Here is a 25,345-nt window from a genome sequence, read left to right as displayed (position 1 = left end):
TGGTCTGGCTGAGAGTAAGCTATAATCTCTTAAACCAAAAGACAGTAAAATAACAATTACTTCCAATGGGAAAAATCGTTAACTTATTACATAGGCATGTCAAGTTTAAGTCACTTTTCTTCTATTCCTCAAATATCTATTATTCGTAATATTTTTCTTATGCTACCTGCTATTTTCATCCATCGTAAATTTTAATTTAGACACTCTCAACCATCTATAGATAGGAATAAAATTAAAAAGACAACCACGAACTGGAAATGATAACAAACCTTTTTTCACCTTTCGATCCCTCTACTTCAACTATAAAAATATGACCTAATTAACCTAGAACAGTAATTGGTCTACTCGTTATTCCCATGTCAGTTATAACAGGACGACCAAATATCCTATGAAATGAAATTAATCTCTCTTCATAAGGAATTTAAACCATTCTGGGTCCAACAAGTTCCCAAGGGAGCAATTACAGTCATAAAAATCTTTGGTTAGTAAAACAGATTAACAAATTAAGGGTAATCATGGTAATATAATCAATAAGTTCTCCCGAAAACTACCTGCTGAACAAGAGTGCACATGAGAGTAAGAAGACCATGTTGAGTTTATCAATATAATTGTAATCTATAATATGCCGTAAGGAAGAAAGTAATACAGGAATTACTATGCTTGTTCAAATTCAACGAAAAATGCTATTTAATAAAGTAATTTCGTGTAACAAATTCAACGGGAATGGTACAGCAATATTAGTTACACGGACTGTCGACAATCAACTTAGGGAATTCGAAAACTATGGATTGTATAGAAATGCCAGCCGGTTTTGATTATTTCTTTCAGGTCACTATTCCTCCCAATACAAGGGAATTAATGGGTTGAACTTGGACAGGAATGGCAGCAGAAGTGTTGCTAAGTATCTCTATGATCTCGATATGTACTCTAGAGTAATAATAGTCGTTTTGAATCATTGTATGTGTTACTCCTTTCAATTCTGTTTACTAGATGTACTCGGGGATTTTAGATCTACAGAAATTGAATTTAGAATTTAAGATTATCAGTACTGCTCACAATAAAGGTGACGACTTTGAAAGCTATGAATTCGATAGTAACATTGGTCATTAAATGCCACAATTTAGCTCACTGTTTCGGAGTGCTAATTGGCTCTTAACTTACAAATCGTCTGCAATTTCCGTCATAATCTAAACGACCCTAAAATTATGGATTCGACTCGAATATCAGTCCTTTCTATCATCTTTATGTCAGCAGCTACAAATATATCGTAGTTGGGCTATGGGGTTATTGCCACCATTTAGGCTGAATTTGGTCTTAAATGCATAACAACTGTTAATAAATGAAACAGCAATGCTAAAAGTTTACGATTCCAAACTAGTATTATTCCATTTGGATATTTTTAAGTCCCTACGCAAGCAACTTACGTGTTATTGGTAGCATAATTGAGTAGGGGTGGATTTAAAGTAACGCCATTTACAAGAAACTACCCGGAAACTATTCATTAGACAATAATAGCTATCGTTTTCGAGCATTTTTATTTGAAGCTCACTCCCGGTAGGTAACTCCTTCCCAGACACCAGGAAATATTGTTAAATTTACTCCTGATATAATTTTGTTGGAACTTACACAGATACACACACATACTACATATATTCATAATTTCATCCACTTGAATATATATAAATAGACATAAGATTGATATATAGATAGATGGACAGACAAATAGATAGATAGATAGATAGATAGATAGATAGATAGATAGATAGATAGATAGATAGATAGATAGATAGATAGATAGATAGATAGATAGATAGGTAGGTAGGTAGAGGAAGACAGAGAGAAGAGAGAGAGAGAGAAAGAGGAATCCCCACTTCAGTTTTACAAAATCATATCGGAATATTGAACTGAAAGCTAAGTAAAAGCTTTCCATTCTCTCGTGCTTTCTAAGGAGAATTTCAGCCTTCTCATGTTGAATTTGTGAATCATGATTGGTTTGCCAGGAACCACGCTCCGACTTTGAACATTCTCTATTTATAACATTTCTCTATGCCTCTGAATTCAGGTTAAAAAACATAAGCGAAATACCCCAATTGGAAATTCAGAAGTAATATCTATATGGAATATAGGTGCAAATAAATACACTATATAACTCTACCTTATCTTTTAGATTTTCTAAAAAAATGTTATTTAACATTCTCATACCGACGTTCTGTTAGCACCTACCATTTCTGAGATGTTATATTTGAAACATAATAATTACTTATGTTCTGAAATGATTAATTGAACATATGTACAACTGATATATTTTAATATTACTATTTTATATAATTTTCCTGCATTGCGGAAAATAGAATTTCATTCAGAAAAGAATCTACCCAAGTGGGAATCGAATTCACGACTTTGTGATTTGAACTCCACGGTTTTTAACTGAGCTAACATGACCATTCTGGCCAAATTCCTTCTAACGATTGCTACTGAGTTTACGAGACAATAAGTTTCATATCCATTGTATATTATGATTTTTGGCAACTATTTTAACATGCATGTGAAGATTATGTTCGAAAATTATGTTCTTTCCCTTCAGTCTTCTTTTACAAATCTAAATGTTCTTTTAGGTATGGAAATCAAAATGACAGAATAACCAAGGGAAGATATATACTCGAAATATTGTATCATTAAGTATATCAAAAAACGTTATTTTTTCTTCACTTAGTACCACTAGTAGTAGAGGACATTAGTAGAGGCTATTCATATATTAGTAATAACTCTTGAATTAGAACACTAACGCGACAGGATGAAGGCCAATAAAATAGAAGGCGTAATTTTCATGCGTACAACAAGAAACTTGAAAATAGCTAAATAATATATAAATAGTATACAACAATACATTTTCAAGCGAAAGTGTTCCCGGTAGACAATGGCGTAGAAGGAAGTCTCCATAAGATTAAGGAGTTAGAAAAAGAAAACTGGTGCAAACAGCCGTAAAATGAGGAAACGAATGTTCAGAATAATATGAGCAAGATGGAAATGTTGATAACAGGCAAAGAACCAACCGAGTGTAAAATCACTAAACATCGCTAAATGGCAGTATCGAAAAAAGTATGGCAGTCAGTTTCAAAGTAGGCTTTTATGAACTTTCTAAGAACATATACCATATTTGTGTGCAATTATAATTTCATATTTTCCATTAGTCCTAAAGGAGTCCGGTGGTACGTGTCATGTTCTAATATATATACTCTTGATTCACATGGACATAAGGCAAAGAACACGCACGTGAAAACACGCAAAGTTGTAAAATCCCAGTGAATCCCAAAAAAGACAGTGAATAGAAAATACGAACACTAAACATTCTTGCTCTGTATTCGAAAAGTGGGCAAAAACAAAATATGCGGTATTAGAGAGCATGAGAATGTCGTGCCAAGAAACGAAAGTTATGTGGAAAAGTACAAATCAATAATGAGTGGGTACAAATGTCATCAACTGCAACAAATACGCGTTTCAGTATGTGCTAGAATATCCCGAATCTGAGGACTAGCTTTATAGCCCGTCCGCATCAATAAACAATGCAGTGGATAATTATCGTTGGGACTCTATGAGATTATAGAGGTAACGACCAATCTTAGTTTCAGTGCTAAACAAGAAAATCAAATACATGACTATAACTACTTACCAAAAGCATAGTATGGGCAATCACAATCTGTAACATAAAGAGAAAAATATAAGCTTCTTTTAAAAAACATACGCAGCAACATAATGCATAAGGCGATTAGAGAATATCACTACTTACAAAGATTCTCAGGTGAATAGTTGAAGCTATATCTTGAGTATGGCATTATTGCTTGTGAGCGCCAAATCTACATGCCTGCAGATAGAGGGGAAAGATATTTTATTATATATATTTATTATATATTGTTGACTGCTAAAATTTGAAATGAGCTTCATGCAACCAGAATTCGTCGGGGTCAGATCCAGAACCAAAGTCTCATGATTCTGGTGTACTTGGCGGAAAAGTACGAGTAATATATGATTTTTCATTTAAGTTCGCGTAACTACAGGGTACCTGCAGAAGACTCGACAGAGCGCATTGCAGCAAGATGTCCAATTCATATTGGCGATCCAATCCTGGCAATCGTTAGTGCTTGGTCTCCTGTAATTCCCCATACGAACCCAAAAAATCCACACAACAAAATAATAGGTATGATTGATTTGCACGCATTTAGATAATTCTGGCAGACGAGACTACAGATGAACGCAGCAAGTATGTATGGTTCGCACGTCACACTACAAAATAATTCTCAATCAAAATAATCAATAGTACATTAGACATAAAAAGACAATTTATATTATAATTTTGATAAGACGATAACGAGTTGGTGAATATGTGGCTGTTCATTAAATGACCATATATTCACTTACGAACACAGCAAAATTCTTTAATTCCTAACAAAGAACCTGTTATCCGTAAATTTCAACTTAACTCTTAAAGTCCTGGCTTAACTCAGTCAGTCTCATCTAAATTTAAACTTGGGAAATCTCTTAAGGGAAAATCAATGACACAATTGTATAACACCAGGATATAAGTAAATACTACGCTAGTATTAAATTAAGAACATGAACGTTTTTCAAAGTGAAATAAGAAATTTTCAACTTGTCATGAAGTAAATGTTCTTACAATGAAAAGATCTTTGCCTATTCATTTAATAACATTGGTCAGCTTGGAATTTTTTGTCTCGAAGGCAATAGCTGTTTCTTAATAATTTTGATATGCTCGATTCGAAAATGAAGACTTTTTATATCACGTACAATTTTTGCACAACGCTATAGTATATTACTTTCTTTAATTTAGAAGAAAATGTGGCTTCAATTGCTGTCAAAAGATCTCGCCAAGTAAATATGTAAAACATGCATGTACTTTTACGTTACAAATCTTTCATGTTGCAACTAAATGTGAATAAAAATAATATAAACACCTATTTTGTATTGTGTTGACATGCTGATGTTAACATACTTTGACTTTGGGCATTTGCAGGGATATTTATTAAAATATCCATAGTTGTACTGAGTATTTTTTGTTTTATATGAGTTATCGCGGTGCGTATAGTTACTGAGCGAGCGCTGTGTTTTTCTCAGTGGTGTATTGTTCTTTGATGGGCTGAAGAAATAAAAAGTACTTATTTGAGCAGTGCTTTGTGTTTTTGGTTGAAGGGCATTGACTGAGGATAGCTAATTGAAAAGAATTTCCTTTTGTTCTTACTTTACCAGTGTTGTGTTGTTCTAGTTAATGTGTACTGACTTAAACTAGTTAACAAATACGTTTTATTTCAGTAATGTTGTGTCTCCTTGGATAACTTGCGGTGACACAAGTTAGCTATTTAAAAATGTTCTAATGTGCTGGTACTTATTTTGGTAGTGTTTTGTCTTCCTGGTTAGTGCAGTGACTCAATTGTTAGAAAATGACATCGAGTAAATATTTGAATGACGCTGATATTTTCTGTTGTGTGTGTGTGGCTGTTACACTATGCTCAAACAGAGACTATACAAGTTTCATAAAAAAGGTGTACTTAGCTTATTTTGGTATTAAATTAGGCGATTAAGATAAATCGTGGCCACCTTACAGTGTGTGTAAAATATGTGTAGAGACACTGAGATGCCGGGCCAACGGTAAAAAGAAAGGAATGCAGTTCGGAATACCTATGGTGTAAAGACAGTCTCTAAACCATCATGATGACTGTTATTTCTGTGCAATGTTAAAGAATACAATGCGAAGAACAAGAAGGGTATTATGTTTCTGGATAACATAGCTTCGGAAATTCAGCCCGTTCCTCGTTGTGAAAATCTACCGATTCCCATTTCATCAGCCTCTGTGGATATTTTATTATCATCTAGTATTAGTGAAGCATGTTTTCCATGCGAGGACCATAGCAACTATCCTAGAACAATTCCGCTACCGTTTACAAAATCAACATTTTCTTCGAGGTTTAGATCTAAAAAAGAAGAGTGCAGAAGTTATTGAGTCTAGACTTCGTTTGAAAAACCTTTTGGCCAGTGGGACACATTACTCATGGTTTACACATCGAGAGAGAGAATTTCTTCTTTACTTCTCTGAGGAAGATTGGTTAGTGTTCTGCTACAACATTCCAATTGTTCTGGATGCATTGGGTGCTTCTTATGACGCATCCGTTTGAAGACTCTTTATAGATGCTTCGAAATCCAGCCCAGAAGGAGTTCTTCTGATAATGGAAACAAACTTGGATCAATTCCTGTAGTATACACTGTTACTTGGAAAAAATGTATAATAAGTTGAAATTAATACGTTCTAAGTTAAAATACTAAGAACACTGTTTTGTCTGGTTTCGGAGACTTGAAAGTCACAGGTCTTCTAATAAGAATGCAGCAAGGATGTACAAAATACCCATGCTCTTTATGTGAATGGGATAGCAGGGCCAGAGAAAAGCACTGGAATGTGAGAGTGGCACAGTTCTTTGATTTGTCTGGAGGTAAGAAAAGTACAATACAAACTCCAATAATTGATCGCAATAAAGTGCTACTTCCACCACTTGATCTGTCACTTTGACTTAAGCGGAATTAGTGAAAGCTGTGGACACATACGAACAGTGTTTTCAATATATAGCTAGAACATTTCCATCGCTAAGTGCAGGTAAACTTTCGGAAGGCCACAAATTAGAAATCTGTTAGTAGTTGAACTATTAGTAGTTGAAATATTTGAAAATTCAATTACCGAATTGGAAAAGAACACCTGGTTAAGTTTCAAAAATGTTGTAGGTAACTTTCTCGGAAACAAGAAACACCCTATGTAACAATTGTAGAAGATATGTTAACCCAATTTCGCGCACTTGGGTGTAACATAAACCGCAAGATACATTTTCTACATTCTCATCTCGACGTTATAATCACCAGGAGAGAGTATGAATTTACCAATACTTAATCTACTACAAAAGTGGATCCCAAGTCAAGAATGGGGATGCTAAGTTTCAATTAGGTTGGGTTACTCTTAACTTGGGTAATAGGCACTAATACATAATTTTTAGGTCAATGGATTGTTAGAAGTTCCAGGAACATATGTCTGGTTTTAGCATAGTTACATTTATTAAATATAACTATTTTAATGGTTAACTGTAATATAAATGCAAACCAATAGTTAACGCACGTAACCATATTTTACTGATACTGGTAGAACTTTCTATCACTCTCCAAAAAAGAACGAAATCTACCTGAGGTGGTTAAGATGCGAGTCTTATCACTTGTTTTAATTCGTTTGCTATTGTGGAAAGAGTCTCAGGATTGTGGTTTCCTCAGGGAAGAACGGCTTATATGTTTCTGCATCCTGCGTAAACCTTTCATTAGTAGCTTTCAGTGTAACAGGTCCTCTTTTCAGAGTTCTAGATGTTTGCACCTTGCGGGCAGAAAAATTCGTAACTCACCCTTGCACGACCTACTGATGTGTGTTAGTCTTGCTCTAGTAGGAAGTACCACTATTATGCAAGTTATTGTGAGGAATTTGTTAAGATTGACTAGAAGAATTATATGATTTAATTGATATATTAGCGTCATAGTTAAGACACATGGCGCATTCTAATCGAGAGGGCTCGTTGAAAGTCCCACTTGGTTTTTGCTCTTATTTGTGGGTTAGTTTATTTCATTAGTAGTTAGTTTATTTTACTAGTAGGAAGTACCACTATTATGCAAGTTATTGTGAGGAATTTGTTAAGATTGACTAGAAGAATTATAAGAGTCATAGTTAAGACACATGGCGCATTCTAATCGAGAGGGCTCGTTGAAAGTCCCACTTGGTTTTTGCTCTTATTTGTGGGTTAGTTTATTTGCACTAGATTTCATTTTAATGTTACGACGAGTTTGCTGGAATAAAGGGAAAGTCATCGTCGAAGAGGGTGTTTAGAAGTATTCATACATTTCTTTTATTCTTATATACAAAATCATGGCATAAAGGAGACGAAATGCTTTCATTTTCCGGGGCTACTTGTGTTTGTTCCTGAAAACCGGGGTACTCTAGCTCAATGAATGCTTGTGTATCTATTCGGTCAGAGGGACCCACAGTGTGTGCGCTGATACAAATAGTTGCCTTGGAAGCAGTACGCCGCCGCTTGGTTTGGGCACAAAACCTCGTGAGCAGAACACCGCGTTCCAAAACCTCGTCTGGCGAAAACATCGCAGCCCAAAACCTTGCTTGAGCAAAGCCTCGCGGGTCAAAATCTCGCCGGTCCGAAACCTCGCCTTGCTTAAACTTCGCGTCCTAAAATGTCGCCATACCCGAAGTCTCGCCTGACCAATACCTCCCAGTCCTGATCACCAATCTCGCCTGGTTTAAACTACGCGGGACGTAATCTCACATGGGAAGAAATGTCGTTAGTGCAAAACATTGTCACGAGGATTTCATCGATGTAGGATCCACTATATTTTGCTATACGTAAATATTTTATAACACATAATTGCATTAAACTAATAAGATATTATTCTAATATGCTTTGAAAATATGTATATATAAACATGAAAATGACATCATACCTCTTGAACCACTCAACCGCTCTCGATCAAATTTTCAACATAGATGGGCTTTCAGCCTGGGGTGGTTTCTATTTCACTTTAACGGTGACCTTAGGAAATTCTAACAAAATTGAATAATATTTATGAAAGTATGAAATAATATCTGCGTTTCTACGTCTCTCGATTATGCCCTGGAGGTTAAAGGAGACGTAGGTGATGAGGATAAAGGAAATGATGGAATTAACAAAGAAGGAGAATGGAATATCCAGAGAAAGCCCACACACACAAAGTTTTGAATATTCTTATTTCTTCTTCTTCTTCTTCTTTTTCTTACTATTATTATTAGTAGTAGTAGTAATATGGAATTGCATATTAAAAATCTCCTTGACTAAGTCTTAAGGAAAGGTTCCATTACACACGTTTTTGGCCAGACAAGATTTTGGGCGACGAAGTTTCGGCCGCGAGATTTTGTCCGTATCCTCCGCTGCTTATACCGTGCCTTGTGGCTATTGCATACTGTTCTTCCTGTATAGCAGTTGATATATTATTCTCACTAGATTGAGAAGAAGTACTTCGAGTAATTCTGCTAGGAGCTTAAGAAACTATAAACATCCTTTACTTTGTCCTTGGAGAATCTGAGGGGTTAACACTGTGATCTTAAAACAATGGTTATAATAATTGTAATGTTGAAGAGAAAGTGACATGGTTTTCACGTTCGATCCTGAGCATGCGCCGGAATCCACAACTCATGTCTTCCTGTTATACTGTTTGTGTAACTTCGCTTCACTCTGACACACGCTTGGCTTGACTCCGAGAACCTCGTTTTATATTAGTGAGGTTAAAATGCCGGTTTTTACATTTAGCTGTGACAGTTTGTTCCCAGAGTCGTTCAAAATAGAGATCTCGGTAATGATTAGAAAATGAATAACGTTATCACATACCGTTGCAAAAATATGCTTGTGTGGGTAGCTAATTCTAAGTATGGATTCATAAGAGCTAAGATGGAATCACAACAAAGTCTAAATATATTTGTGTTTTATTATTAAGATCATTAGTAAATTAGCAAGGAACTGATATTCCGTTTAATAATTTACTTTGTTAACTGTAACGCCTTTAGTTCTACCTCTTACATATCTGAGGTTTAAGCCCCCGCTTGAAGTTTAGTGTGTACTGTAATATACTATTTTCCGGCTCTCTGATAATATGGTGCAAGGAGAAATATGAGAAGCTACCAGAGGAACGTTGATTGGTGAGTTTAAGTGCTGGTCAATTAAGCCTTTCGCTCGTCCAGATTTTTTCTGGGTTATCTCTAATAGATTTTGAGTTCATCACCCCCATGCTTCCTAAATAATTCTATACAGTGTCCAATGTTATTCATGTCCTGCACAACAAGCAATAATTCGTGCAGGAGTATTGGTAATACCCTAATTTTAATTTTGCAAAACAATATATTTTCATTTAAATACCTCCGTACGTACTAAATATCCGTCATTAATTTACATATAAATGCAATGCTATTTTCACGTATTGATTGTCTTCTGTGTTCTAGGTTAGAGAGAATACAACACTAGCCAATGGCAGCTACAGTATAGCTTTCAACTCATGACGGACTAATATTGAATAATTTGCTATATTTACAAAGTATCCATTGAATGCTGCTCTTTTTAAGCAGATCGGAAAGTATCCGTACATTTCTGCGACATTGCAGTCATATATTCTACATATTACTTCATAGTAGTAGACGAAATTGTCTACACATTCATATATACGAATTAAACATAAAAGACTTTTTACATTTGGGTAAAACGGAGCTCTCGAATTCTTGACTTTTAGCACTAGAAATTTAATTATTGCCACAGGAAAAGGAGAATGTAAAAGTCCGACAACGGTAAATTTGACACTTGGGGTTTCTCTAAACTTGGTTGTGACTAGGATTCCGTAGCGGTGCTAGATGTAAATTTCCTTTCAGGTTTTATAGTTATATAGTCATTTTTTCTCAGAAATAGTTTCCTCAGTAGTAGTAATATTTCCTGTTTCTGTAATTTTCTTCTCTACTGATTGTATGTGAGAAAAATACATTTCTCGCTATCACTAAGGGTTCTTAAGAAGGCGAATGCTGAACGTAAGCTGAGACTGACGATGATTTTAAATTATTAATTTCCTTACCTTCTAAATCTGTATTTTATTTTTGACTTACTTTTATATTTCTATCTTATCAACTCCAACTTCAGTGTCTGATCCTACACTACTAAGTGGATAGATAAACACTAGCTGCGCAGGATTTTGTTTTTCTATTTTTAGTGACTTTTTTCATTTCTCTGGGTGCTGGAATTCGCTATCACTAATTTTAGAGAAAGTACTTTCTATAGGTTAGAAACTACCAGTTATATTATAATATTGCTGGCTAGATAAACTCAGTATATTAGGATTGATTAATGAATATTTTTCTTTTCCATTTCCTTCTATACACAGTAGAAGAGACAGTACAGTTGCCAGATTATTGTTCACTTGGAATAGCACTTGGAATAGCACTTTGGCAAATTTTCTCATCACAAAATGTCTTCTCCCATGTGTAAGTGTAAACTCTCTTTTTAAACGTTGAAGGAGTCCACACACACTGCATCACCATGTAACAAATGAAGTATGCAAACTGTACATACAGGCAGCGCGACTGGACCACGATTCCTCCAATTAGGCTCTTTAGCATCAAAGCTGTTATCGTTGCTTGTGGGCCGCGAGCGGGAAAGAGCTGCAAAACGGCATAAGCAGGAAACGTCACTTTCCGCTTTGTTGTCATTGCTTGTACTGGCGGTCTGGCCGCAGAAGTAGAAGGTGGTCCGCCATCAATGGGAACAAATTGTCAATGCGGACGTTAAAGGATATATATTTTAGAATAGTTTAAGATCTTTAAGTTGCTGTAAAGAGAATTAAAGTCGGCCCATTAGTTCTCGATGTATGGACTTAAGAATAAGGTGATTTGTTTTCGCGCAGTTTTAAGTTTGAATGCTAGTTAATGACAGAAACATGTTGTTTGCTGCGTTCGAATACTCTCGTGTTACTAATGAATAATGGGAAAAGCATGCAGTGAAAAAGTGTTGAGAAACTAATAAGTGATTCTTAAATATTACAGAGTGCTGATTTCAACTGAATAATCGAGAAAGCTCTATCACGTGAGGATTTTCTTTACAAACGCACATCGTGCAATATGTTTGGTTCTCTCTAACCGTTGTGTACAAAGCACATAAACACGTTCTTGCTAATGGTAATAATGGTAATAATATGTAATTTGAATTTAGAAGGTAAATTTTCTGGAAACGGATATAATTTATTTTCTACTACTTAACGTTACTTTTGTGCAGGAAAACTTAGACACCATTATATCACAAGTTAAATTTTGTGCAATTATAATGATAGAAAATAACATTCCTTATCACAGAATTATAAGTCAGTCTATTTATAAGTATACCTTGGTACACGTGAATTGGCTTAGCTTTGAATTTAAACAGTTTTTTGTGTGAGTTATAAATTATCAATAATGTTTGTGAAGCGATCTAGATGGCTTCAAGGAATTGTCGGAATTCACCAGAATGGATTTGTTACATTTGACGAGAACATGTAATTAATAAATAACAACAGAGCATAAATACCTTTGGCAGGAAACTGTATTTAGCTTATTTTGGGGTACAATTTGGTGACGGAGATCACTCCTGGCCTCCCCATGGTGTGTTGTCCATACCTACAAAAGCTTTCAAATTGGTGGAAAGGTTCAAAACAGTCTTTTAGTTTTGGAATGTCTATGGTCTGAAGAGAACACCGAAATTATATCGGTGACTGTTATTATTGATCATGCAATATGCAAGAGTTCAACACATAAAAAAATAAAAAAAATAATAAATAAAAATAATAAGAAGCACCTTCTTTATCCAAATGGACCTTCATCAAGACGCTCTGCTTTTTTGCTGCTCAGAAATACCTATTCCAACCCGTCCAGAAACATTAGAGGATACAAGCTTAAGTTTTAAGGAAGATGATTATGAGGTTTGGAGCTATTGCAGCAAACCTTGAGCCTGAGATATTTTCGCAGACAGAACTTAATGATTTATTTAGGGACATGAGTCTTACAAAGGAATACGCAGTGCTACTGGATTGCCCACTGAAGGAAAACAAATGGCACTATATATTTTTTCTCTTGGTTTAGAAAAAAAGGGATTTTTTTCTCGTGGAGAAAAAAGCTTAATACGTATATTATTGCAACTTTGATGGATTAATTTTGAGATTGAAAATATCGTATGAAGTTAAGGACTTGAGACTACTCATTGACTAGTCGAAAAGAAGCACTGCAGCAGTGTTGCTACATAAGAAAGAGACGGCTCAGTTACAATTGCTCACAGTGTGTTTCTACAAGAAAGTTATAAAACTCTATATGTAATGCTTTAAAACGTAAATACAATTAACATGGCTGGACAATATGCGGTGATTTAAACTTTATTTCCAAGATTCTAGGATAACAGGCAGGTTACAATAAATATCAATGCATTCTCTGTGAATGGGAAAGTTCTGGATTGAACCGGAAAGTTTGGCCACTTGATACATTCCTACAGCCAAGGGGTAAAAATATAATACTTGAAAGCTTAATTAATCCTAGTGTAATTCTGCCCTTGAAACTTCATATTAAACTTGTCGTCATGAAACATTTCGTAAAAGCTCTGTCAAAAAAGTCATCAAATGTGATGAACATACTTTGTCCATTCAAGATATCGTGAAAGATACGAATATCTGATTTTTGATGGAACTCATTTAAAATATCCGCTGGATAATAGCACATGAATCAATAACGAATTAACTATAAACAAACTTATACTTATTTTTGTCTCAAACCTTCGTACAAACAAATCAGTTGAGTCACAAAGGCAGTTACTGGCATTGAAATTCTACTTTTTATATATATGGCACGTACTACTGCTAACGATGTACATTTCTGTACATTTCTATTTTAGATTAAATTCTACCATTCAATAGTGAAACCATTACACACATTGCACATGGCCAACCTAAGATATTAGTCTGTATTTATTGATCAAACTCATCGCTGCTAATAATGTTATATAGATATAAGAATTCACTCTTTAATTTGTTATAACAAAATAAATTAATTTGCGGTGCTCTCACATATTTTAGAGCATAGAAGTTTATTTGCTGAACATTTGCACTGAAGATTGGCCTTATTTCTAGTTTATGAGCAACTAACTAAGTTTAAAAAAGATTCTGGCCCAGAAAGTACGTAATTCACAGTACGCGGGCGTAATATCTCTTCACACCAACCATGTCCTGCTAGTGAAGGTATACAATGCTTAACTTTATCATCTTGATACAACACAATTATTTGGTATTTTACCTTCTGGAAAGTCAGTGAATTTCGAGTTTGAGATTGGGTAGATTTTAGTGCTTTTCTTTGGGCAGTCGAATTCGGAGGCACTTGCATTTCTCCTTTAGAAATATCAGGTTTTGGCAGAATCTTCAGAATTTCAGTTAATTCTCTAGCATTCAGCTACATTTGAATTTTTGGCTTGAATTATTATGCAAATTTCTGACTAATTTTAGGATTTGCCTGATAGAAAAATTGATAATTACTTAACGTTGGAAGTTAGGACAGAAATAGGACTTGAATGTTGATACTATTATTATTATTAAAACCGAGTTATTAATATACATAGGTCCTATTAAAATTTGAATGATCTTAACGTACTATATTTATATATAACAGGTTTGAACATTTTTAAAACTTATTTTTATTATTTAAAGCGAAAAAAATATCACTTTAGCCCTAATTCGTTAATCTATCTTCGTTGATTTATTCTTCTGTCTATACAAACATATTACATTTACAATCATCCATTTCGTGTATATCATGTCAATAATAATGTTTTTTATGTTTTCCAAGACAACCGATTAATTACTTGTTTTCTCTTTTAACTATATATAAGTTTGGTTATTGCGCCTCTGATCATGTATTGACAAAATAGGTACAGATTGACAATATCATTAACAATATACGGTACCGTTGTATATTGAGTGATTGTTGTTGCATTGGCTGAACATATACTTATCTAACATATAAGTAAATAATGAGCACAATGTTTTCTTGTAATGAAGGTTGTTATAGTCGAACATTTTGTATATATTTCAATTATTTGTGTTCCCTGATCTCTCCCCCTTATCCCAGATCTCTCGTGATTGGAGTATTCAGCTTGTATGTAGTGGCTCTTCGTGCCCGTAGTCTCGTCTGTTGTGGAGTTCCCATTAGTTGAGTACGGGATCATTAGTAAGCTATATATTTTTTTCGTTTTCTTAATATTTGCAATCGGTTGATTGCTCTGTGTTCTATTGTACATCTGGCGGATAGGGACCTACACTTCACAGACGGACTGTTACATTTAAATTACAAGAGTACGTTGCTCAGCACAGAACTACTAACGTTCCAGAGTATGACGTAAATCCGTCTGGAGCTGTTATGTTAGGTGCAATGTTATGTTAATCAATACCTGTGTATATCTTTATTTTGGTTATCCTAGTGAAGTGACAATCTTCAACAAGTAATATTTTTCATGACATCTCCAGCTGGGTACTAGTGAACATTTATGAAGTATTTTTTTTTACATATTCTTATTTAAATACCTCGAGAACTAATAGTCCGATAAGTTCTCTCCTCGCATCATAGCTTGTTTAACATAAATGATTTTGCTCAATGTTGTAGGCAACAGCATATGGATTAAATCCTACTCTGACGTGCACTCAAGACGAAAACTGCTGTTTGGTATATATATATGGTGGATGTTTAACATATCTGTATCGCATGGTATCCCCAGCTTCCAAGGCATCATTTATAGAGATCAAGCTGAACAGTTGAGGCTCCTACGGGACGTATATATCGTCTTAGAAACAGGGAATATGAGTTGTGGTGAAGAGGTTGTAATTAATGAGCCATATGAAAGGAAGAGACACATTCAGGTCTATGAGAATAGGGAATCAGAAAACTAAAGAAACTGATTTGCTAAATCCCGTAGATATACAATCAACGCAAGTCACACTGCTACTTTAAATGACTAGTAAGTTGACGGGCATTACACTGACAGCCATCTCAGATGTAAATTCGTGATCCAAATTTCTGCTTTCAGAAATATTAAAATCAGGAAATATAATTTACTACGTGGTATGTCCTGCTCAAAGCACCATTTATGGAACTTATTCCCAACACTTGAAGCTTCACGCGATGGAGACAGTTTGAAACCCGAGGTAAGTATTTAGTGTTAAAAATGAAATAGATCATGAATCACACGAAAGGAAGACGAACATCCAGCTCTACGTACACACATCAATCAATATAACTTAAAAATGTTGAGCTTCAAAATTCGTAAAATGTATTGGTTATATATTTCTGAAACTGATTTCTATATCCCTCTGTCTATCACACACGTTTGACAAGGTCGACATCTATCACGAAAACCCTACGCCGTCGCAATACATGAGTTTACATAATGCATACTAGCTAACTAAAGAACACCTTTCATTGTTTCACCTGTTTTCAAATTAGCACAAAAGCTAGAGTACAACAAATAAAAAATTACAAACTTGTACTGTTATCTAATACTAGCACCAAAATCCAACTTTTACTTTTGCATTTTGGCGGCATTATGCCCAAACCAGTGAGGGTTAAATATATTGTGGAAAAACAAGACATCTGTAGCTGACACGATTTTTAATCTATCAGTTTCTCGTTCTGCCTTGACCCATGTTCTGAAACCAACCGGGTCGCAACCACGTATTTCCGGCAAGAAATATGCTATAGCTTATACTTAAAGTAGTATATTTTCATTCTTCCTTGATTGTTGGCTTGTGGTTTTATTACATGCTATGAGATTATGTTAAAATTTTCACACTATCACACATGGAAAAATGTTCTGGGTCCTTTTCTTTCTTATATGGGTGTTACGCTTTAGTACTAAAAAACAATTGTACGATGATTTATTTTTTGTCCCTTTCTCCCAATTGGCGGTTTCTGGATCACAGCTGTAAACTCAATCATTAAACTTCAAGGAGGAATGCCTTCATTAGCACGCTGGTTTAGAATAATATAATGATACCTTACTGATACAGAAATCTCACATGGTGGTTGGATAGCATCAGCAATTAGCATTCTGAAATTCATATCAGTACATTCTAGAATTTTACAGATCTCGCTGTAAATAACAGACCATGAAAATAAACAGAACATATCGCAACAAAGTAAGTTTATTTCAGTTAAGTTATAAATCGTATATATATTTATTAAATTGTTTGTCGGTTGTTTTACGAAAGCATTAATTACTCTTACACACTCCTGTGAACTCTATCTTTACATTAGCCTTGTAAAGATTTACCCACTGAAGGCTGAGGAAAAGACTAATTCGCGAAATTCATTGTATTTAATTCATAAAAAGAGACTTATTTGTTCACGATGAAGGCAAAACGATAAAAAAGAAAGAGTCTAAAACGAATTCAGACTCAGGTGGAATATTCCAACATTGGTTTAATATGTCTACCCTCCTCTAAGCTTAAGCACGATTTCATTCTAAGTCCCTAACACTTACAATGATGATTACGCCAAATGTTTCTATCTCTCACCATTACCTTACTTTCCGGTGTTAGTTCGTCTGCCATTTTGAAGCTGCGTGATTTCTAACGAAGTCTGCGATTGACTGAAGTGATTGAAGACTACTCTTTTTCTAGGCCTAGTTTGGCTCCTTATATAGTTCCTGACGTAAATGACCAGCCATGAAGAAGAGTAGAATGAAGGAGTGGAAGAAATACTGTGAATACTGCTGGATGCTGGATGCGAGGAGACGAAGGCTGTTTGCAGGTTTATCAGTATGATGCAATCGTGGTTCTACCCAAATCATATCCAAGCTTTAAAACTATGCTAAGAAAGATAATTGAAGTTTTGTATTAGCTTCTGTTAAGTTCCATTACGTTCTTTGCTTGCCACAAACTGTAGCATAAGTTACGTTGATTCATACGCTCCCATGTATGCATTATTACTCTCAGCCCTGTGATTCAAGGTATCCATTAAAGACTGGAACACAAAGTAATGAAAATGTTTTTATACCTAAAGTCATTTCCCGAAACAATCTGTATCTTGTTACATTTCTTGTTTTATATTTGTTTTACTTCTCTCCCTCTCACTTGTTCCATCAAAGTACAGGGAACCCTTTATTTGCAGTCAGATGCCAGTCTTTGAAAGTTACAAAACATGTATCTAGACAATGTATATATATATATATATATATATATATGCTTACTAAGTTCCAAAAGGAATTAGGCTCCATAGGCATGTGTCTGATAAAACTCCTTCCTGTTTCGCTCTATAATAAAATTCTCGTGTTCAGATCTTTCAGAAACATTCGGCCGTAATTATTGCTTTTGAAGTCTTTCCGCTGAACTGAATGAATGCCATTTTCGTTCCATGAAACCAAAATAGTTTCGAAATTCGCCGATCGATTGGATTAACCTCTTCGGCAGGTTTTGATTTACGTTAAGTAGATTTGCTGGTGGCTGTCTGACTGAAAGAACTGTGCTATTCTCTGAGGCTAGTGAGCAAGAACTATTACATACAACAAAGCCTAAATGTCACTACCTTGGTGGTATTTATGGTTTTGTTTTCTATAGCGTTTTTGTCGCATAAAGTATTTGATAATTTTTCGCAGGTGTACTAAATGAAGAAGTAATTTCCGGAGAAATTTTTTTTTTCTTTTAATTGTTTACCTTTTCTCTTATTCTTTCCTTCACACATATTCATGCGATTATATTTCACACCGTTATATATTATATAATCTCCGGTGTCCATGTGCCTTACCTTGGTTGGGGGGTTGAAGGTGACCAAAAGTCCTAAAATATAGAGAAAAGTTTGATAATTTACCTTTGAAGATACCTAGTTTATATTTGGTGATTCCATGGTAATTATGACGCTGATAACATATTGTTTTATCTAAAATGAACACTATAAAGGATTGCAATTTTTCGATTTTATGTGACTATACGCTGATACATATATTACATAATATTACACACTGATTTGGTTACTGTGTAGAATATAAATGTGCTTCCAACACATCAAATTTAGTGAACAGGTGAAGAAAGGGGTGTGGTGATTCATCTTTATTACTCCTAAAAGAAGAATTTCTAACATCCATGTGAATATCTCGCCTTAATTAGTATAGAGTCCTAGTTACTGTCTACACATCACAAGAACAACTCTTAATCAGAAAATGTAGTAGAACAGAATGTGTAAGTTCGCCTTTGATATTTCAATAGAAATTTATGGCATAACAAAAAATACATTAAGATGGTTGTAAAAATGGCTCATATTTAACAAGTCATAATTTTCTTACCAGCACATAAGAAGTTCTATTTCTTCTTCTTACTTCAGAATGTAGTGGAAAGTAAAAGATGGATCTTCTTACAGAGTTTGGTAAAATACATTTCTGTTGAAGTGCATTGGTTCCATTGTGTACTCAGATCAAAGGGTCTGTTGGTGACAACTACCGGTTCTGTCATACGAGTACGCAGGGTTAGAGTGAAAGTTACCTTCCACTGACTGACAAAAGTGAGCTGTCAAAAGTGACTGACAAACTAATTCGGATTTACGATTTCAATGCATTTGGGTTTGAGGTAGTTACTCAGGGACGTACCATCTTTCAGTCCTTTAAAATACCTTGCCGGTATTACAATAAGAATTAAATTACAAGCTTATGAACTTAGAACTATTGCAATGTCTTTTTGAACAATATTGTTTTTACATATTTTCATTAGAAACTCATGTGCAGGGACGATGTCAATATTCATACGATGCGTGAGACTTCACAGGTGAGAGAGCTCGGTGACGAAATCTCGGTACGGAATCGATTTCAATACGTTTATTGGAGGCTGAGTTTTATAGATGCTGATCACTCCAGTAGATCCATATGGATTATTAAATACCAACTAGATAACTAACTGTAATCTATATTAGTTTTAAATTTTTATATTAGTATTAATTGTTTGTTACTTATTTTATTTATCAATTATATTGCGGAAGATCTGCAATCGTTGCATTATTAGCAGATGCAATTATGCTGAAGTTGTGAAGCTTATTCTTTTAATTTAGGTCGTAGGAGGAAAAACTACTACAATGATGTATTTTTATAGCCAAATTGCATGAAAATGTAGTAACAGTTTCCACGGTTTACTGAGTAAAGCATATTGAGAAAATGAGAAAGATGAAGGCAGTGAACCGAACAAAAGAAGTCACACTGCCATTGAACATAAACTTGTTAATGGAATTCCTTCACTGTGAACAAACTTGATTATAATAATAATAATAATAATAATAATAATAATAATAATAATAATAATAATAATAATAATAATAATAATATACTACTAAATATAAGTATAGTAATACTTTTATTCTTCTCTCTGTTCCATCAAAACTCTCACGACCATAGGTACTCTATTCCGACCCTGGGAAACCTACTTGCATCTTTGAGTCAATCAAAATACTTTCAATTGATGAGCAACTTCAGCACGAGTAGTAAGTCCCCAAACAGTTGTTGGCTGCGTTAAAAATAGGTAAGATTATTCTACAAGTGCTGAAGTCTTCAAAAGATGTCTGTATAAGTAACATCTTTTGACGTAACAGTAAAAAATATCAGTAATAAAATCCAAGAATCTGCAACGGATAAATAATCGTGAATAACATTTCGTTTAGTATCTACAGAGAGATTCATATCACCGGAATAACCAAATTTCCCGGGAAAATCGAAAGCGGGAAATATCTTTCCGGAAGATGGAAAATTAGAAACGAAAGACGTAAAAATTTCTGAAAGAGATGAGACAGATTTTTTTTCGATTTTACTGAAAACATAAACATGAATTTTCACGGGAAAACAAGGGCATAAATTATATTAGGGCAAACAACTGATACATGTCACATACACCTTGTTTCAAAAAGGTTGAGCTCATTCCTTATTGCTGTTTTGAAAATTCTAAGTCCAACTTCGGCTATCTTCGGATAAAAGTAAACCAGTTTCGAACTTCTAAGCCAGCCTTTGCAATCGGGAATAAGTTTCCAGATATGTTTTTCTTCTTTAAATATAATAAGACTCGCTACCAACTGCAGAAGAAAGCAACATTGATTGAAATACTATATTGGTACAATATTCCAAAACCTTGTATTAATGTCAGCAAATCCTTGTTTTTCATTTCGCTTTCCATATGTAATGGAACATTTAGATACGTAAAGGAATCTTTTCATGTGTAAAAGAATGCTCAAAGTTAAGACATAGAACATAATTCTCGCCTGGGTACTAAAATGAAAGTCAAAGTAGAACAAAAACAGCGTCTGCAGTGGATATGAATGTCATTGCCATAACAAACCGTTTAAACCATTCAAAATACTGCACTCATTTTACATTGTCAGGAGGAAGTGACTGCTGCACCGCTCTTATCTTATACGGGATAAGACGCAGTTTCTTACGAACCGCCTTTTGTGTCGTACCAACACTTATTGCTTCTTCCTGGACAAGTTTTCGTAGTGGTTTCTGGGGTCTACGTTGCATTGCATCCGATATGTGTAGTATATTTTTTTCATCGAGCACTGACAGTCTACCACTTCGATCATAGTCCATTACCATTCCAATATCTCTTAATTTATCGATCAGTGCCCTTACAGTGTGACGATTCGGAGCAGGTGTATCCGGAAACCGAGCTGCAAACTTATCTTTGACTGTCTGTTTGTACTCACCTTGTTCACGGAACACATGTTCAACCAGGAATATTCGTTGTTCCAAAGTTATCACCATTGTTTCAGAAACCGTTAACTAGATGCAACAATCACTTCAACGCCACTTTGCCGACTGGAATATAAGAAAGGAACTTCGCGCAAGGCGATAGTATAACAGTGTTGCAAACCTTCGCATAAAATTTTACTTCATGTGACTTTGAATGCGACTTTTACTTGCCACGGTTCAGGAGTATAGAAACATTTTGAATGCTCTGTACTTTATGAATAAGATATCGTCATAAATTGCTGGTTGTTTGCCGCTAGGAACCATACGAGATTCGTACGGAACTTAGTAGACAATCTTCTACATAGTAAACTTTAGTTGTGCAGCTTGATTATAAGGCTTTATAGTAATTTTGTTAAAAGAAGTATCAAAACGGAGTATACTTTGTTAAGGAGAGGCACAAAAATTTTTAGAAATATCAAAATTAGTATTCATAGTGGTGAAAATATATCTGAAGGAATTAGTAATAGGGATGACCTAGCTGACCTTATTAGACGTCTTGGTGAACAAATGAACCAACCTGATTATACGCCTTGGTGAACAAATGAATATTTGATGATAAAATGGAATTCCCACTCATATTATGCAGACATCCCAGTACCATCATAATTATCGAAGGAACGAGGAAGAAAGTGATAATTTCGCTGAATATTCGACAAGTAGTGATTATGAGGTTTGTGTCGGCCAATGTCGAAGGACCAATGGTTCCTTGCATCATAGCAGAAACCATCTCATGAATTCACGTAAATTGTTGCGGGTTAGTGAAATTAAATCTCTCACAACGTATAGTGGCATTTCTGCTTTAATCGGGGTGGATGAATCTAAATTCTTATAAATTCTCCCTCGCGTGCTATTGCCTCCCTGTTCGACTTGCTTTAAATTATCAAAGTTAATCTGCGTAATTACTCTGAATCTAAGAATGCATTGTCATTGTTATCTAACATCGAAAATGACTTTATGTTGACCAATAGAGATGCGTTAATTCGTAACAGGCATTACTACCCTAAATTGGATAAAACTGTCGCGGATTTTATTACATCCGGTTATACCATCTATTGCTATCGTATTAAATTTCAAATTATAGCAAATGTTAATTTCGGACCCATTGCGTCAACTTCAATCATGATTGTACAAAATTTTCAGAACAAATCCGTGATGCAAAACGTCAATAGATGATAAGTGAACCTTGCTCGTAACCATGTTAATTATGCCACTGTTCGTAACATCAATGCCCAACAAGAGGGTATTTCAAATGTACGAAGTAATAATACCTTCAATTCTAAGAGAAGAATTAATGAACAAAATATTGCCGGTACTCGAATCGAAACTAATCGTAGAAATTACAATAGAAATGGTAATCGTGGCGCTTTTTAACCTAACAGGTTCACAGGTGGCAGGAATTACGCAAACAGAAATCGAAATGCGGTACCAGTATGTAACAGGCAGGAAAATACCCATTACTGTGGAATACAGTGTAATATAATAAAATTAATGCCGTAATTTAAAATAGGGGTTAAACTGCGTCAGCGCTAAATACGGCCGAATTTAATTTTCCGAAAATGAAATATCTTAAAATTTTAGATACAAATTATAACAATCATATATTCCTATTAGTAATTGTCATTGGATGTTTGATGGTGAAATAGCGGAGGCAGGTACATCCTAAATGATTTTGTTTTTTTCTGGAAACTTTTAGTACTGCTAAAATACATGTTAAGATTAATGGAATTCCTCTTCAAGCTTTAATTGATACAGGAGCTAATATATCACTTCTGTCTTATTCTTTTCGGCGTGAACTTACAAAGGATTTTTCTAATCAAAGATTGCAAAAGGTGGATAAGGTGATATTAATTGATTATACAGGTAAACACAAGTAATTACTATACAATATCATGTAATTACCATTCATATTCTAGTTATCAACGAATTAAATGAAAAGTGTAATAGGATTAGATTGTTAACTAAATTAAGTGCTGTTTTAGACTTTGAAAATAAAACATTTGCAATACGTACACTAGATGGGAGAATTATTCAAGAATCAATTCCTGTTAGTGAAAGCATTGCTTGTTAATGTCAACCATTTAAAAATAATGTTTTAATATCAACTCATTTTAGATCATAACCAGATCATTCTTTCTATTGATTGTTGAGCCAAATTTGTTCAGATTAAAATTGGAATTTTCACAGAAAATTTACTAGATTTATCCTCCGGGATTATTTCTACTGAAATTAAATACTTAATTTTGGCTAAACTAGATGGGAGAATTATTCAAGAATCAATTCCTGTTAGTGAAAGCATTGCTTGTTAATGTCAACCATTTATAAATAATGTTTTAATATCAACTCAGGTAATCAGAAGAAAACCAATGTTAAAGAAATTGAAAAAGAACAATTTACGATGGGAGATGACGATTATTTATTTCATAAGTGCGTGATAATATTATAGGTCACAAATATTACTGACAAGGAATTTCTATTACAATTTACATATATTCTTTATAAAAAAGGTATTTTCGCTTAGACCTGGCTGTTGCAAAGTTTTTGTCTGTAATATATAAATCGATACCAAAGATCCCATAGTAACGAAGCACTACATTGTGCAATATCGAATTAGAGAAAATATGGGAAAACAAATATCTGAAACGCTGAAATTCGTTACAATACAACCTTCCCAGAGTAACCATTCGAATTCTTTACAAGTGGCAACCACAAAGGACGGTAAACATTTAAGAATAGTTTTGAATTTAAGAAAATTGAATTCACATACAAAATTGCAGACAGTGAGGTACCCACCAGTGGAACATAATATTTAGAAATCTTGACCTCGTAATGGTCTACAACCAATTCTTGTTAAGAGAAGGTTCAAAACCATTTACTGCCTTTTCGTTTGAAGGCCAATTGTACAAATATAATCGTGTCTAAATCTAGTAATAGGGCAAGACTTACATAATAATGTAGTTTATTAAGCTGACAACATTTTGATTATGAGGAAAACTCCCAAAGATTATTTGGAAAGTTTAGATACTGTTTTGGAGTGATTAGAAAATTTAGGTTGGCTATAAATAGTGAAAAGTAAAAATTTTGCAGGGAATCCATTTAATTTGTGGGCTATGGTATTGATGGAAGCGGAATGTGTTATAGTGACTCCAAAGTGCACACAATTAAGGATTTACCTGTTCCCACTAATATATAGGAAACACGACAAATTCGTGGTACATGTAATTGGTTCAGAAGAACTGTACCTCGAATTGCGGAAATTCTAGAACTTTCATTTTCAATAACCAAGACGGGAATACCTTGGCAATGGGAGAATTTACCAGAACAAAGTATTCACAAATTAAAGATGTGCATTATGAAAAATATTCGCTTAAATCATCCTAGGTATGACCTCATCGAAAATTTGACAATGGGATCAAAACGCATTTTTTAAGAGGAAAGCTAATAGGTTTATTGTGTAAAACCGGTATTCCAATATTTGTTTATTCTTGTTTTCCAGCTGTATTAAATACTAAAGTGACAGTATATTAAATACTAAATCTGTATTAAATACTAGGATTTTGAGAGAATTTATTGTTACTTAGAGTGAATATCATTTTAGATCATAACCAGATCATTCTTTCTATTGATTGTTGAGCCAAGTTTGTTCAGATTAAAATTGGAATTTTCACAGAAAATTTACTAGATTTATCCTCCGGGATTATTTCTACTGAAATTAAATACTTAATTTTGGCTAAAACAATTGAAAAGATTCATTGATACAAATTCGATAATTAAGTATGTCCCCAACCTGGAAAGTATTGAACATTGAGGTTATTTGAACCTGTTAATTTTTAACGAAATAACATTCGTCTAAAATTCGTCTGCCTTTCATATTTGATTTTTGTATATTTGGTTGTTTTCTATCTATGCGTTATTCTAACGTAATAATGCATCTACACAACCATTTCTTTGTTTGAATAAAT

The 25,345-nt window shown here is 34.3% G+C and overlaps 1 long non-coding RNA gene across 1 annotated transcript in view; it reads right to left on the bottom strand.

Moving 5' to 3' along the window:
- Window positions 1-3,670: 3,670 nt before the first annotated feature.
- LOC145683323 (uncharacterized) overlaps window positions 3,671-25,345 on the bottom strand; it is a 324,002-nt gene continuing 302,327 nt past the window's right edge. Inside the window, exon 5 of the long non-coding RNA XR_014131042.1 lies at window positions 3,671-3,697. This is a non-coding gene — a long non-coding RNA (uncharacterized LOC145683323). The remainder of the gene's footprint in view (window positions 3,698-25,345) is intronic.

The sequence above is a fragment of the Thermobia domestica genome, chromosome 4 (genome assembly GCF_964235325.1).
Source record: "Thermobia domestica chromosome 4, izTheDome1.hap1.1, whole genome shotgun sequence".
Taxonomy (NCBI): Eukaryota; Metazoa; Arthropoda; class Insecta; order Zygentoma; family Lepismatidae; genus Thermobia; species Thermobia domestica.
The sequence above is the reverse complement of the archived record's forward strand: the minus strand, read 5'-3'. Positions and strand labels throughout refer to the sequence as shown.